Raw genomic sequence first — 14,607 nt, 5'->3', positions numbered from 1 at the left:
AAAATTAAAACAGGTCAAGTAAACAGCTCTGAAGGCTGGAAAACTCAGTTTCTTGCCCATCCAATTATGCCTAGCTAGACTAGCCAGTACAATTTTCCATTATGGCTGTTATGAACTGTGGGTGGTCCTCCTGACTGTGCCATACGAACTGGAGCACTGGAGCACAATAAGGCATGTTAGGGGCTGTCAGCGTGTTTTAGGATCTCCTAGCTCTTGTTCACTGTACTCATAGGGCTGTATACAATATAGCATTAGAGATGACCCTCTGAGCAAAAATTCTGCTATCAAACATCCCCAGACAGCCTTTGGAAAAATCCAGTTTGAGAGATAAATAATATTATGTAATTTTTTTGATCAGATACAATCAAAACTTCAGGTGCCAATATATGTCCTTCCTCATTGGACACAGGCTGTGGCCTTAGTTGTGCTTTCAGGCTCCTCTTGTTCATCCATATTTATTTTTTGTATGGATTTTTTTTTTCTTTTCATACTGGCCACTTTGTGCCATGATTACTTATCCCTGCATTCTGGTTACTTTGCTGTCATTCATTAATTTACTGTTTCAGTGGTGCTGTAAAACATTCTGAAGTACCAAAGAACCTGCAGGTCTTACAGAAGAATCTAATCTCCTTTTAAAAATATATTTAAAGCAATGAAATCCAAACAGCTTTTCTTTCTCTTCTTCCTCCTAATGCACACATACTTCCCAGTAGTTACAGAACTCTATAGCCACCCTGCAGAAAAGAGCTCATATTTTCAGCTCAGCACTTGCCAGCACAGATGGGCTGAAAGAGCAATAATTCCACAGCGAATCAAGAAGTTATAGCACTAACTTGGGGAACCAGTGAAGCAAGCAAGCAACACTAGCAGGATTTTCAGAAGTTGAGAAAACCACACACCCTCCCCCTCCTACCCCCCCCCTCCCCCCATCATTTACAAGGGTGCAGAAAATATTTCAGAATAGCCAGTAATGAAGGAGGAGTAAATGTTTAGTTTGGTACAGTCCCAGCTTCCAACCAAGAGTCTGTGAGAGGCAGTATGCTCCAGCAGGGAGCAGGGTGAGATGTGCTAACTGCTGGGAAATGTCTTCTGTGGTGGGAATCATGTAGAGGTCCTTGGGAATGGGAGTACCTCTGTCTCATTTTGGAACATCGCTGCATAGAAGGACAGGGTTTCATACAGAGAGGCTAGATTCAGGCACAAGTCCCGGAAGGCATAAGGCTGTATATTCCATTGTGTATGCAGTGTGCTTATATGGACTATATGAGAAAGAAGTTGCTTCCTGCTGCCCTTCTTTAACTCCTACCCTGTGGGGTCAGAACCAGCTACCCAAGGAGGTTTCCTCATCTGCCTGTGTTTCACCATAGCTGATCCCTTCTCTCCATACCTTTCTCTTATTAAGTATTAAATGTCCAATCCAGTTCAAGTCTGATCCTTGTGGTGCAGGCATGATGATTTCAAACAAAAGTACTTTGGGGCTACGCATTTCACTTGGGAGGATGCCATCTGCAAAACCTCCTATCCCAAACAACCAAAAGAGTAGGCAGTAACTTAGGTCACCAGTGTGCCAACATCAACCTCGACCTGCTGCCCACAGGAAGGTTCTGGTCTTCCACCATCTGCTTGCATCTCTCTGTCTCCTACTATTACTGCAGCATTGGAGCAAGTGGTGCTTGCACAAGTCCTGCTCTGTGCCTAGAGCTCTTAGATGCTGTAATAATGCTACAAGATGCAATATAAACTTCACAAAAAGCAGTATGTGGGCAGACAAACACCACCCAGTGATTTGCATGAGCAAATACAGGTACCATGTTGAAAATCTGCTTGTGAAACTAAGGCTGTACGTATTGCTGAGGTTTGAAAGCAGCATAAGGCCACCATTAAAGCAGTCCATTAAAGCACAATTACATACAACAATAGCATGCATAACTTCTGTGGGCCCAATACAGCCCACCCATCCCCAAACTGTTCTGAAAGAGTTCAGACTTGGTGCATACTGGTGCCATACTGTTTATATCTCTGCTTCTAGAATCATAGAACACACAGGGTTGGAAGGGACCCCTACAGGTCACCTAGTTCAACACTCCTGCAGTAAGCAAGCAGGGACATCCCCAGCTAGATCAGGTTGCTTGGGGCCACATCATGACTGTTTTAGTTAAGTCTAACCCCTGCTTTCTCTCTGCTCCTCTTCTCTCTTGGGAGAGGGGGTGGGGGGGCAGTAGCATGCCTGACCTCGAATGTCTCCAGTGATGAGGCCTCCACCACCTCCCTGGGTAATCTGTCCCAGTGTTCCACCACCTGTAACAGAGCTGTATCAGAAAGCCCCAGGTAAAGCTGGGAATCCAGCCTGGTAGCATGCTAGAGAGCCATAGAAAGAGGTATTTATCTTCATTTCAACCAATTTAAGTAGACACATTGAGGCAAGAATCACAGAATCTTAGAAAAGACCTCAGAGATAATCAAGTCCAACCTATCACCCGGCACCTTATGACTAACTAAACCATGGCTTTTTTTTTAACACGTCCAAGGATGGTGACTGCACCACCTGCCTGGGCAGCACATTGCAATGGCTAATAACTCCTTCTGTGAAGAACTTTCTCTTCACCTTCAGCCTAAACTTCCCCTGGGGCAGCTTGAGAAGTAGGAGAGGGAAGAAAAATGGTTGAAGGAACTTGCCAAATGAGGTCAATGCCAACAGCTTTAGACCACTGGTCCAGGGTGCATCCACTGCACAGTCTGCCTCCCCAAAAATTCAAGAGTTTGGTTTTGTCCTCTTTTACACACACACTTTCAATACATGCTTATGTTCTATTCACACCAGCAATGAGGACAAAGGGCAGATTTTGTTCCTCTGTAGCTGTCAGCCACAACCTTTTCCTACATCTACTAAGCAGGTCACCTTCTCAAAGAAGGAGAATAGGTTAGTCAAGCATGACCTAACCTTCATAAACCCACGCTGACTGGGCCTGGTCACCTGGTTGTCATGTACATGCCATATGATGGCACTCAAGATGATCCACTCCACAACATTTCCTGGCACTGAGGTCAGGCTGTCAGGCCTGTAGTTCCTTCCAGCCCTTCTTGTACATGAGCACCATATTTGCTAATTTCCAGTCAACTAGGACTTCATGGGTTAGCCAGGAGTGTTGGTAAATAATGGAAAGTGGCATGGTGAGTGATTCTGCCAGCTCCTGCTGTACCCTTGGGTGGATCTCATGTGGCCCCACAAACTTGTGTGCGTTTAAATCATGTAGCAGTTCACTAATGGATTCCTCTTGGATTATGTGAACTTCACTCTGCTTCTCATCCCTGTCTCCCAGCTCAGGGGGTTGGCTACCCAGAGAACAACTGCTTTTACTATTAAAGATTGAGGCATTAAGTTCCTCAGCCTTTTTCTCATTCTTTGGCCCTTCTGATTTTCTTCCTGTGTAACCTCACGTCGTTGTAGCCCTCCAGTTGCCTGCCCCTTCTTCCACGGGTCATAAACTGTCATTTTCTCGTGAATTCAAGCCAAAGCTCTCTGTTCAGCCAAGCCCATCTTCCTCCCCATCAGTTCACCTTTCAACACATGAGGCTGACCTGCTTCTGTGGTTTTCAGATTTCCTTCTTGAAGAATGTCCAGCTTTCCTATACTCCACTGTCCTTCAAGACTGCCTCCCAAGAGACTCTGTCAATCAGGCTCCTAAATATGACAAAGTTTGCCCTCCAGAAGTCCAAGGTATCACTTATACTGGCACTCTTCTTTACCCCTCCAAGAATCAAAACCTATCATTTCATGATCACTGCGCCTAAGATGGCCTCCAACTATCACATCATCCACAAGTTGTTCTATTCACAAACAGCAGGTCCAGCAAGGCACCTTCCCTAGTTGGTTCCGTCACCAGCTGAGTCAGGAAATTATCTTCTACACACCCCAGAAACCTCCTAGACTGTTTCATCTCTGCTGTGCTGTATTTCCAGCTGATATCTGGTAAGTTCAAGTCCCCTACAAGAACAAGGGCCAGAGATGGTGAGACTTCTTCCAGCTGCTTACAGAATATTTTGTCTGATTGTGTGGTCTGTAACAGAATTCCACCATGATATCTGCCTCATTTGCCATCCTGATTTTTACCCATAAACACACAACCCTATCATCACCATCATTAAGCTCTAGATGATCAAAGTACTCCCTAACACTGACCTACCTACCCCACAGACTATCCTTGCCACTCCTTCCTTGCCTATCCCTCTGAAGTTTTTATGGCCATCCATTGCAGCACTCCAGTTGTGTAAGTCATCTCACCATATTTCTGTGATGGCAACTACATCATACTTTTCCTGCTGTGCAATGGCGCTTCCATGGTTTCTAACACATTGATAATCCTTGTGTCTTTGACACCACATGGATCTCCATCCCTTACTTCCACTGAGATGGCAGACTGAAGGACCTTGCTAGTACACTAACCCTGGTGTTCTGCCCCCAAGCTTATCTTTAACATGCTCCAGGGCACTACACCTATCTCTCCCACGTATCAAAGAGAAGTGCCCACAGTCACTTTTCCCCAGCCCAGAGCCAAATTCTTTGACTTGTAAATTCTTTTATTTGTCTTTATAAACCAAGAGGGACTTGTTCATCAGAGTTCATCACAGCTCTATTTTTTGCAATCCATTTAATTTTAAGAGTGGGCCAGGCCCAATATTTGAAACTCCTCCTGCTCCATTTCTTTTCATTCTCTCTTTCTTCCTTCCTTCCTTCCCCCTTGCCCCCTCCTTCTGTCTCCTACCCTGTCCCCTTCAGAAGCCCCCAGGATGACACTGCTCATTGATGCTTCTCCTTCATTAGCATTTCAGCAACTTGGCTCAGTAGTTTCAGAGACAATCCGTCATGAGAAAACTGAAGAATGTGCCCTATTTGCATGATTCTGTGCCAGAATGCAACTTTTTCTCAGCTGTTCATTGTGTAATTTCCCCTTGAGCCTTCAACTTTCCCATGAAGTTCCAGAAATCATATTATAGAACTCCACACCAGCTGAAATGCTCCAATGATTAATTTTATGGACATTTTTAACCAACCTCACAGCTCTACAAAGATAATCACATACATAAGAAACACGGGTTTGCTTTCTGTTGTTATGAGAGGCAATGTGGCTCAGATGAATAAAGTCCTTTGAAACTACAAGAAGGAATTTATGCCCCACGATGAGAATGATCCAATAACTGTTGTGAATCCTTAGGCATATTTTTAAGTTCCACTTGTCCTTCCTTAATTATTTTATTCCTCTTACAATTAAATGTTTGTAATCCATTTTGAGAGTCTTTCCGAAATGAATGGATATGCAAACAACTTGATTGAAATGCTCAGTGCATATGACTAAAAGTTACTGGCTCTCACACATCAGCAGAACAAATCAAGCTTTTGGTTAGTTGGTTTTAGAAATCAAAAAGTGGCTTGTAAAAAAAAAAGACAGGCAGATAAAACCTGCTGCTAATTACTTTTCTTGAGGGCATCAGAGTTTGCAGAAATAAAGAGTTTATTATATTAAAAGTAAGCAAGAAACTGAAAATTGGTGTAAAGCAAACTACTTTGTCAATTAAAATGTATCCCATTAGGAAAATTAGGCACCTGTTCCACAAAAGTTAGACAATAGGGCATGGGAGGAGAACACTGCATTTTAACAATCTGGTTGCTAATTAAATTCTTTACTTTTTCCTATGTACACCAATAACTATCATTTTTCCCATGCCATTTTTTAAACTGCCAAACCAAAACGGGTTTTTAATTATTCTGCCTGTGAAAAACCACTGTGTTGCTGCTGTGCTTTCACAGCATAGATTAGAAAATATTTTATATAAAGTAAAAAAAAAAAAAAAAAAATCTTTTGAATACAATTAAGATGCTTTTTAATACCCATTTCTATGTGTGCCCACCCCCCCCCCCCCCCCTTCCTTTAGCCTTCTCAGTGGAGTCAGCTGTGTAAAAAAATCCTTGCTGACTCAGGTAAATATGTTGAAGAAATGTACAGGCACACACTATGTGAGTATTTACTTATACACACACTTGCATTAATATAAATATCTCTCTATATGTTGCTAAAATCCCAAGGAGTTAAAGTTTGCCAAGATTAGAACTTCGTAAGATGATAAATTGGGGTCCTTCCGACGCGAAAGATAGGGTATTTTGGTGAGAAGCTCACACGGTGATTAGAGTGAGGTTGTGGAAGATTTCATTAATTATAGGTGACTGGTTTTCCTCTCAGAGGACAGCTCAGGTCCCCCAGCTCCCCCTTTGCAGCTCATCTTAAATTGTTGTCTAACCTTTCCCTTAATTCAGCTCATCTTGAGCTGATGGGAACTGCTTTCATTCCACCTCTTGTGGAGGTAATGAAACAATCTTCTTATTCACTTGGTTCCTCTGAGCCGGTGACACACAACAAAAAACCCAGGGCCCTGATTAATGGCCGCTAATTAGCAATGTTAATGACCAGGTGTCCAAGAGCATGGCCAGCTTCTCTCAGCATGGAGTGATCCCTCAATGAGGGCCCTGCAAATCCAGCCCCAGTGACCCTTCCCCTCAGCTGCCAGTAATGAAGCTGAGCTCTCTCATTACACCCAGGAGAGGCTCAGGGGGAGGCCTGGGCCTTGAGAGCCAAACCTTTTCCTTCGGGTCTAGTGGGCCTTCCATTAATTAAGGTCAGCATTTTTGCTCCCCCCACCTCCCTCAGCCTTTTCCCCCTTAAACAAAAATTAAAAATTGAAAAATACCAGGCCTCAGAGGTAAAAGATTTGGACGAAGGGAGGCTTAGCTCTTTCAGCTTTCTCTGCTTTCCCAGTGAGAAAGATGCTTTTTCCCAGTCCAGGCTGTCCGTGGCTCCTTCCTCCCCCTTGGGTTTTGAGTCCTACTGAGCCAGCTATGAGGGATACCTCCAGCAGCTGCAGCAGTGGCTCCCCACAAACCCTACCTACCTTATCCCAGAGTGAGAAGAAAGGGAAGATAATGCAGCTGGAGTGAGGCTTACACTGGCAAAGCAAGAAAAAATGTCACATATATCAGTTAAAAAGCCAAAAGCACATCTCCACAGATCAGTCTGGCAATTGTATTTATATATGAGTCCTCATCCATACTTTAGTTGTATTTATTATTCTTAATTTCAGGTGTGTAAAAAGTGACATTTGGCATAAGCAATAAGTGTAATATACTGCTTTGGGCTGTGCATTTGACTGCAGTTTATAATTCCCTTCCACCAGCAGAGGTGATCCTGCTTTCTGCCTCTGGGTTTTGGGAAAGCAGAAAGGGGAGTTTGCCCCATCCAGCTGTGGCCCTGGCACAGGCAGAACTGCCCAGGCTGCCAGCTGCTGCCTGAGCCTCTGATCATCATGATACAGAGCCCTGTCTGTCAGTATGGGCTGCAGGCAATCAAAAGAGTTGTGAGTTTCAGAAACCAGCCTCAGATTTTGGCAGGAGGGGGCTTTTTAGGACTGGGACAATGCTTTATCAGTGTATGTGCAGCACATGGTTACAAAAAGAGACAAATGTTTAAAGAAGCAGAGAACTGTTTCAGTTTTGCTTTGTTAACTTAGGAAAAGTAGTGATATATGAGTGAGAAAAAAAAAAACAACCCTGTAATGAGCCTGCCTGCAACCTGTGTGGTAAGGCTTCCTTAAGACTTGGAGTTTCTGGAAACTGTAAGTTGGCTTTATTAGCCTTAACACTGACAATATGAATGTTTTCTTTTAACTGGTAGAATGTTACTCAAGTTCATATTTTTTTCCAGTCATGCACTGAGAAAAGAAGGTACAAAACTAACATGCATTGAGGGGGAGTACTTAAGGGAGCTGATGGGGAGATAGGAAGCTTTTTACTTTAGGTCACATCTTGAGCTGGAAGTGACAGAAAGTTAATACTGCAAGAATGCCATTTGGTGGCTGTTCTAAGATAAGGGGGAGCCTAGCTCGAACTTTAATGTGTTAGTGCCTTCACTAATGCATTACCAGCAGTTGGGGAGGTAGCTGGACACCATACTGCACCAATTGTTTTCCTATAAATCCTTAAAGTGGTGATTTCTATCTAACCATGCAATACTGTCTCCTCCCCAGTGACAACTATTCCCTTGCTCTCTTGACTGTCTGGGCATTGCAGCAGTGGCTAACATGGCAAATCAATATCAGGATGATAATGCATTTGTATTTTCTTAGTGAAATTTGATTCTTTATAAAAAAAAAATAAAATAAAAAAGAGAAGATAACCGAAAAGGTGTTGCCTTTTGAGGTGACTGGAAGCCCAGCTACTCGACTTCTGTGCAGAAATAAATTACTAAACTTTTTACTTTTGCCTGTTTGGATTATTTTACTGGCATTCAACTTGCCTTGGAAAGAGTCTTGCAAGATGTACTGGTTCATTCCCAGTCGATTAGTCGCTCTCCATGGGATCATTGGACTTTCTAAGGATACGCAGCCTTGAAATTGTGCTGCTTTCACCTTACACACAGCAGGTTATTCAGTAAGGACTTGCTCTGGTTCTGGCTTGCTTCACCTAAAACTGTAATCCTGCAGTAGGTCAGCTGTCTTTTAAAAGGTGTTTTTGAACCTAACATGGATTTTGGATGAAGTTTTATATCTGTTCCCTATCTAGAGGTGTGCATTGACTAGCATTACAGATAAGAAAGGTTCAGTTCCCAGCTCTCCCAGTGACATCCCCAGTGATTCTGGGGCCAATGTTACTTATTTATAAGTAACTTACAAAGTTACTTACGGCCAATGAGGGTTGATGATGAAAAGATGATACAGTAATGGTTCCAGCAATGAAAATAGAAATAAATATTAAAAACTTACTAAAAAAAAAATGACAGGCATTAAAATTGAAGCCAAATATCTCAAAACAAAACCAGAATAAAAATAAGCCTGCACCACTGTGCCTCAGCTCTCTGTGTATAAAACAGGCATAACACCACTGCCTTTATTTGCCCCCATTGAGGCAGACTGGAGCAAGGACCAACACTTCGTGCATATTTCTGTGGCATCAAAATCCTATGGAAAACCCATTGGCAGTTGAGGGTTTTAGCTATGTGACATAAAAATCCACAACAACTCACTTTTCAGAATACCATTCATTACTTGTAACATCATTTCTAGAACTGTGCTGCTGTTCACAAAGCCATGAACAGCAAAGCAACTCCTGCAAACTGTAAGAGCTTTTGTAACTCCGCCCTACGCATCTAATTGATCAGCTATGCCAAAAAGAGCTATGGTTATTATAGAATCATAGCATTGTTAGGATTGGAAGGGACCTCAAGGATCACCTAGTTCCAACCCCCTTGCCACGGGCAGGGACACCTCACACTAGATCAGGTTGCTCAGAGCCACATCCAGCCTGGCCTTAAAAACCTCTAGGGATGTGGCTTCTACCACCTCCCTGGGCAACCTGTTCCAGTGTCTCACCATCCTCAAGGTGAAGAACTTCTTCCTAAAGATTCTTCCTCTTCTATTACAGGTTATTCTTCCTATTCTATTACAGGTTATGCAGATAAGGTTTCAGCTAGAGCCAGACTATTTTTTTTCCAGATAAATATTATTATTTTTTTTTTGCTGAGAAATACACATTATGATCCCAAACTTGTCATGAATGGATGTTGAGGTGATTTTTTTTTTTTTAAACTGAGGGTCTGAAAACATCTTCATTCTAAATTTACTTGCAGTTAATTGAAAATATCTAGGAAGCTTGAAACTACTTTTCAGTGAACTATGAAATGCTGTTTTCCAGTGTTTTGGTTCACCAAATGTTTGGAAAAAATAAGTCACTTCAGGCCTTCACCTCTGTTATTGCATACAGACATCTATTACTGAACAACCAGTTACCTAAATAGCTTCAGTAGGCGCCCCTCCAACTGCTGTAAACTTCTTTCAAACAGTGGCTGTAAGAACTATTAAATCTGTCTTCAAGAATATTTTCTCCCCTTCCCTACAGCATTGCAGAAGTCACTGACTAACTAAACCAACCACTGCTGCAGAAGCTCAGTATTGCTGGTGGTTCATTTATGAAGAGAATAGGGATCAAAAGCAAATTTTTGCCTGACTAAATTTTCCCAGGTATCTGGACACAGCTTCTGTTCAGTGTCCCACAGGGATGCAAGACATGAGAAACACATGAGAAGAGTAACCACCAAGTGGGCTAAATCCCAGCCACTGATGCTGGGGACACTGACTTCTGTCACAAAGGAGCAAAACATTTTTGGAAGATGAGAGACCTTCATAGAGTTGTGAAATCAATAAACATGCTCATTCTCCTTAATTCTGTTACACACAGTATACTATTTAGTAAACTATTCAGCAACAACAAAAGTCAGTCTCAAAAACTTCTGAAATCCTCTTGACATGGACAATACTTCACTTTCATAACATCTAGATTTCTGCCCAATGTAAACTCTCCAAAATAAAGTGCTAAGGAGCGCAGAGCAAATACAGAGCTTGGGCTGAATGTTTTGATTACTTTGTTAAATTTTTGGTCTATCCAACAATTTACTTTGTAACTACAGTTTATTCAGATTTTATGGGTCTTTTTCCAGTTGTTTTTTTCTGATCACTTTCTGTTATGACCATCTGCCTCAGTTTTCCTCATTGAAAAATGGACACATCACTAGCTTTTCACCAAAAGAAGGTGAAACTTCCTTTGTTAATGTTCGCAAAGCAAATTGCAGTGATTGGTTTGTAGTTGTGCTAAGCACAAAGTATTATTAATAAAGTAATTAGATCAAAATAAATAAGGAAGGAATTATGTAGATTCTGATAAAAGGGAACTGGTAACAAGGCAAGAATTTAGCCCATTATTGGAACACATAGCTCCATAGGCAAATTAAATAAAGGGCTCTGTCCTCAGATTTTTGGGCAATCCAGGCTACATAATTGATCTGAGAAGAGCTACTGCAAGCTACTGTGTAATTACAGAAGTATTCACTCTTCTGGCTCCCACTCTCCTTGTCATGTTCTACCTCATTGCCCTTTATGCTAAAGCCTTTGTTGATGAGGGGACGGAAGCAGTAAGGACAAATAAAGCAATTAGCAGGTAGGGGGAATGCTACTACTGTTTAAGGACAACACACAGCTTTTATTAGGACATTTACTAAGTGGAAGTCTAGAGCCTGCAGGTTAGAGTGAAAATGCAGGTATCCCAGAAAATAAACAAACACACACATTTTTAAAAAGACCCTTTCTCCTACGTATGCTGCATCCAAGTAGGCTTGGCAGAAGGAAAACATTTTCCAATAGTCTATATCAAAACTGTGAAGATTTTATTTTAAATAACTGTATTTTTATTGAGATTAGCTTCCAACTTTCTAATTTATTTTTTTATTAAAACAAGCAGAGTCTCATCATCAGAGTGCTCTTGTCTCTTGTTTCAAGTGTTCATTGGCAGTAAGCAAAGACTAATTTTTGAAGGGCTACACTCTTCAAGTTGCTTCAAAGCCAGCCAGGAGAGGGAGCCAAGACCTTGAACAAACCATTCTTCCTGGCTCCCTGACACCCTGGGAAGGAAGCGGAGCCATTTTGGCTGGGTCTCCACTGTGATCACAGGGTTCATGTGAATGCATTGCATGAGGAAGAGATAAAAGTGACTGGGAGACAAAATTACGCATGGTGTCCCCAAACATCAAATGCTGGATGACTCGTGGTGTAAGGGAGAGTAGGCAGCAGAAATGTAAATAAGGACTAGAGAAAACATACTGCATTTTCACACTTTTGATGCTTCCGTTGCTTATCAAGAGATTAGTTTAAGAGACTGTTATATTCTGTGGACTTTGGCTCTCCTCATAACTTCCTATTAGTTGAATTTGAGAGAGGTATGAAGAAAGCAATATTTTCTGCAGAACAGCAGGCTGAGATTATGGCAGGTCTAAACCTGGATCAGAACTGCAAAACCAAGCACTGAAATGCTGCTGCTTCTCCAAACCCCTGTGCTTGGGTGGAGTTTGACTTCTAAACTCCAGTAAAAAAGTCCAAGCTACTCTTTATCTTCTTAATATACCAATCCAACTTACTGGAAGAGGCATGCCTGAATATTTTACCTGGTGTGAGCCAGGGTGCAGAAGTGACCTGAGAAACCCTGAGAAATTTCTATCTGTTCTTTAGCTCCATATATTCAGTCCAAAACCACTGCAGGAATGATAAAGCTTAACTCATTCCTTCTTGTAAACAATGTAAAAGTAAACCTCCTGGTGCAGATGCCAACTACATTTTTACTGCTAAAAGTGAGCACTGTGGTTAGTAGCTATTAAGGATACTTATGTCCGTATGGACTATGACTGTGTGTGTTAAATAGCTGAACAACTGCCATACAAGCTTCCACCAAACCTTGGTTGTAGACTGAAAAGATATTGCTAAGATTAGTGGGAAAGAAAAATAAGAAAGAATGGTGAGAGCAGGAGGAGGAAAACAACCCTTTCAACATTTTTAAATGGCAAAACGTTACAGATTAAGAGGACAACTTTATTCAGGGCTATTTGTCATAATTTTCTCGTGGAAATCTAGAAAAGAGGAAGAGATTCTGACTCCAATTTTAAGTTCTCAATTTTTTACATCACTAAGTTTTCAATACTTATAAAAATCAACTCTTCTCCTTCAGCTCTAGTGAGAAGAAAACAACTAAAAGATACTGATGACAGTCTACAACATAGAGAGCAATCACCAGGAAAAATGTAAAATTATTTCTTCCTAGCTAAAGTATGAACTGTGTTTCAAACTAAACTTCAAGGAAAATGGCTTAATTTTGATTCTTTTCACTTGAAATTTCACAAGAGTCAGATTTGAAGTCCATACTTTTGATTTTTTTTTTCTAAAATCTACAGGCATTTTTTTTTTCCTCACAACATTTTCAACAGTTTTAATTATCCTGATCTGTTACAACCAATTATTTGTAGGCTTAGATAATAAATTACTTCCTTACTAGCAACTTAATGTTTTCCTATATGGTTTTGAATTCTGTAGCCTCATTATGCAGGTAGCAACTTCTCAGAAGTACATCCAAAGTAAACTAATGATGAATTGGGAACAAACTGAATTGAAAATAAAAAGAACTTTCCCCCTATTCTTATCTTAAAGATCAAAGTATTTGGATCAGAGACAAATACACTATACTTTATTTGCTCAACTATTTTTTTCTTTATAGAAGCCTAACAGTGTTTCTTCAGGTGCTTTATCCAAGCTATGAGATGGTGAGTCTCTCCAGACTCCTCTAACAGGGAGTGAGGCATCAGCCCGGAGATGTTTCACAACAGCAGCCTCAGGGTTAGAAATCAGTGGAGAAATGTCTCACAACTTTTTTCCAGGCAGCTCAGGGGAAGCAACTTAATACATGTGCCTAAAGTTAGATGCCAGGAGCGCTTGTTACTCTCTGTTGTCTGCAGAGCAAGACCTTCCTCAACTGACACTAGTAGTGATTTACAGACAAGAAAACTGAGGCACAGAGGGAAGCAATGAAATGGTTGGCTGGATACCTGAACCAAATCTCTGAAATCCCATTCGGGTGCACTCACATTGAACCCCACTGTTCTGCGGTGTAGGGAAAACTCTCTTGCTTTGTACTAAACCATGAAATTTCCCAAACCTTACAACCCGGTCATGTGGCACAGAACTCTAACAATTATTCTGTTTCCAACAACTGGGAATAAGAGGCAGAGTTGCTATATAAACAACTCAGAGAACATACCTCATCAGTAGCTGCTTCAGAAGCATTATCATGAATCCTCACAGCTATCCTGTGGCTCCTGATTAAAGTCAGGGGGAGTTTCACATCTCTAGTTATATGTTCAATTACACTATGTAAGCAAGAACAGAAGCAAATTGATAAAATATGGGCCAAGACAATAGGTTCTGAGCAAAGGAGATCACTAAAATATGTTTGTGAAGAGAGCCTGGAATGACTTAATAATGAATAAAAAATGTAAAAATCAGTCTGTTTGCAGGTGAATAACAAACAGAGGAAGGGGCAGAATTGGTTGAATGAATTATGCATTATGAATCATTTAACAAGCACCGATATCTACAAAGATAATGATTCTAATGTAAATAACAAGCCTTTAATATTTATGCAGCTTTAATACTCTGGAGAGTCTGAAATGATAGGTAAAAATTAAAATGTCTCCTCAGTGTTTTTCAGCAGAAAACAGATTTATCAGAAGTCCGTGGCAGTATCACTTCATGCAAGGTCTGATACACCTTTACTCCACTGAGACTTTTTCTGCACTAATGCTGAGGACTGGCCAGAACAAACACCTCTATTTCATGGTGATACTACGAAAGAAAAATCAGTGCCTTCTGAACTCCCTAGATATTAGCAAGCACTTAAACAGTGACAAAACTGGAGATTTCACTTCTCTTTCTGCTTTGAGATAAGGATCTCTGTACCGACTTAGTGCAATAGCAGCAGTGAGCAGAGAAAGGAAATGAAAAGCCCCTTCCCCTCCCCTACGCGCATATACTTAGTTATGTGTGGGAAAAAGAGAGAGGGGCTATAGAAAACCCTGTGCAATCACAGCTGGGATGTTAATTGCTTTCCCCTGTGCACAGAGTCACACCTTGTTGCTCCTCTGAAGTAAGAACTGGCCACCCAGTCCAGCAGTCAAAAGGCAAGGGCAAAAA

Source organism: Melanerpes formicivorus, unplaced genomic scaffold (assembly GCF_026170545.1).
Source record: "Melanerpes formicivorus ecotype bairdi unplaced genomic scaffold, bMelFor1.0.p_v2 SCAF_12, whole genome shotgun sequence".
NCBI classification, from domain to species: domain Eukaryota; kingdom Metazoa; phylum Chordata; class Aves; order Piciformes; family Picidae; genus Melanerpes; species Melanerpes formicivorus.
The sequence above is the reverse complement of the archived record's forward strand: the minus strand, read 5'-3'. Positions refer to the sequence as shown.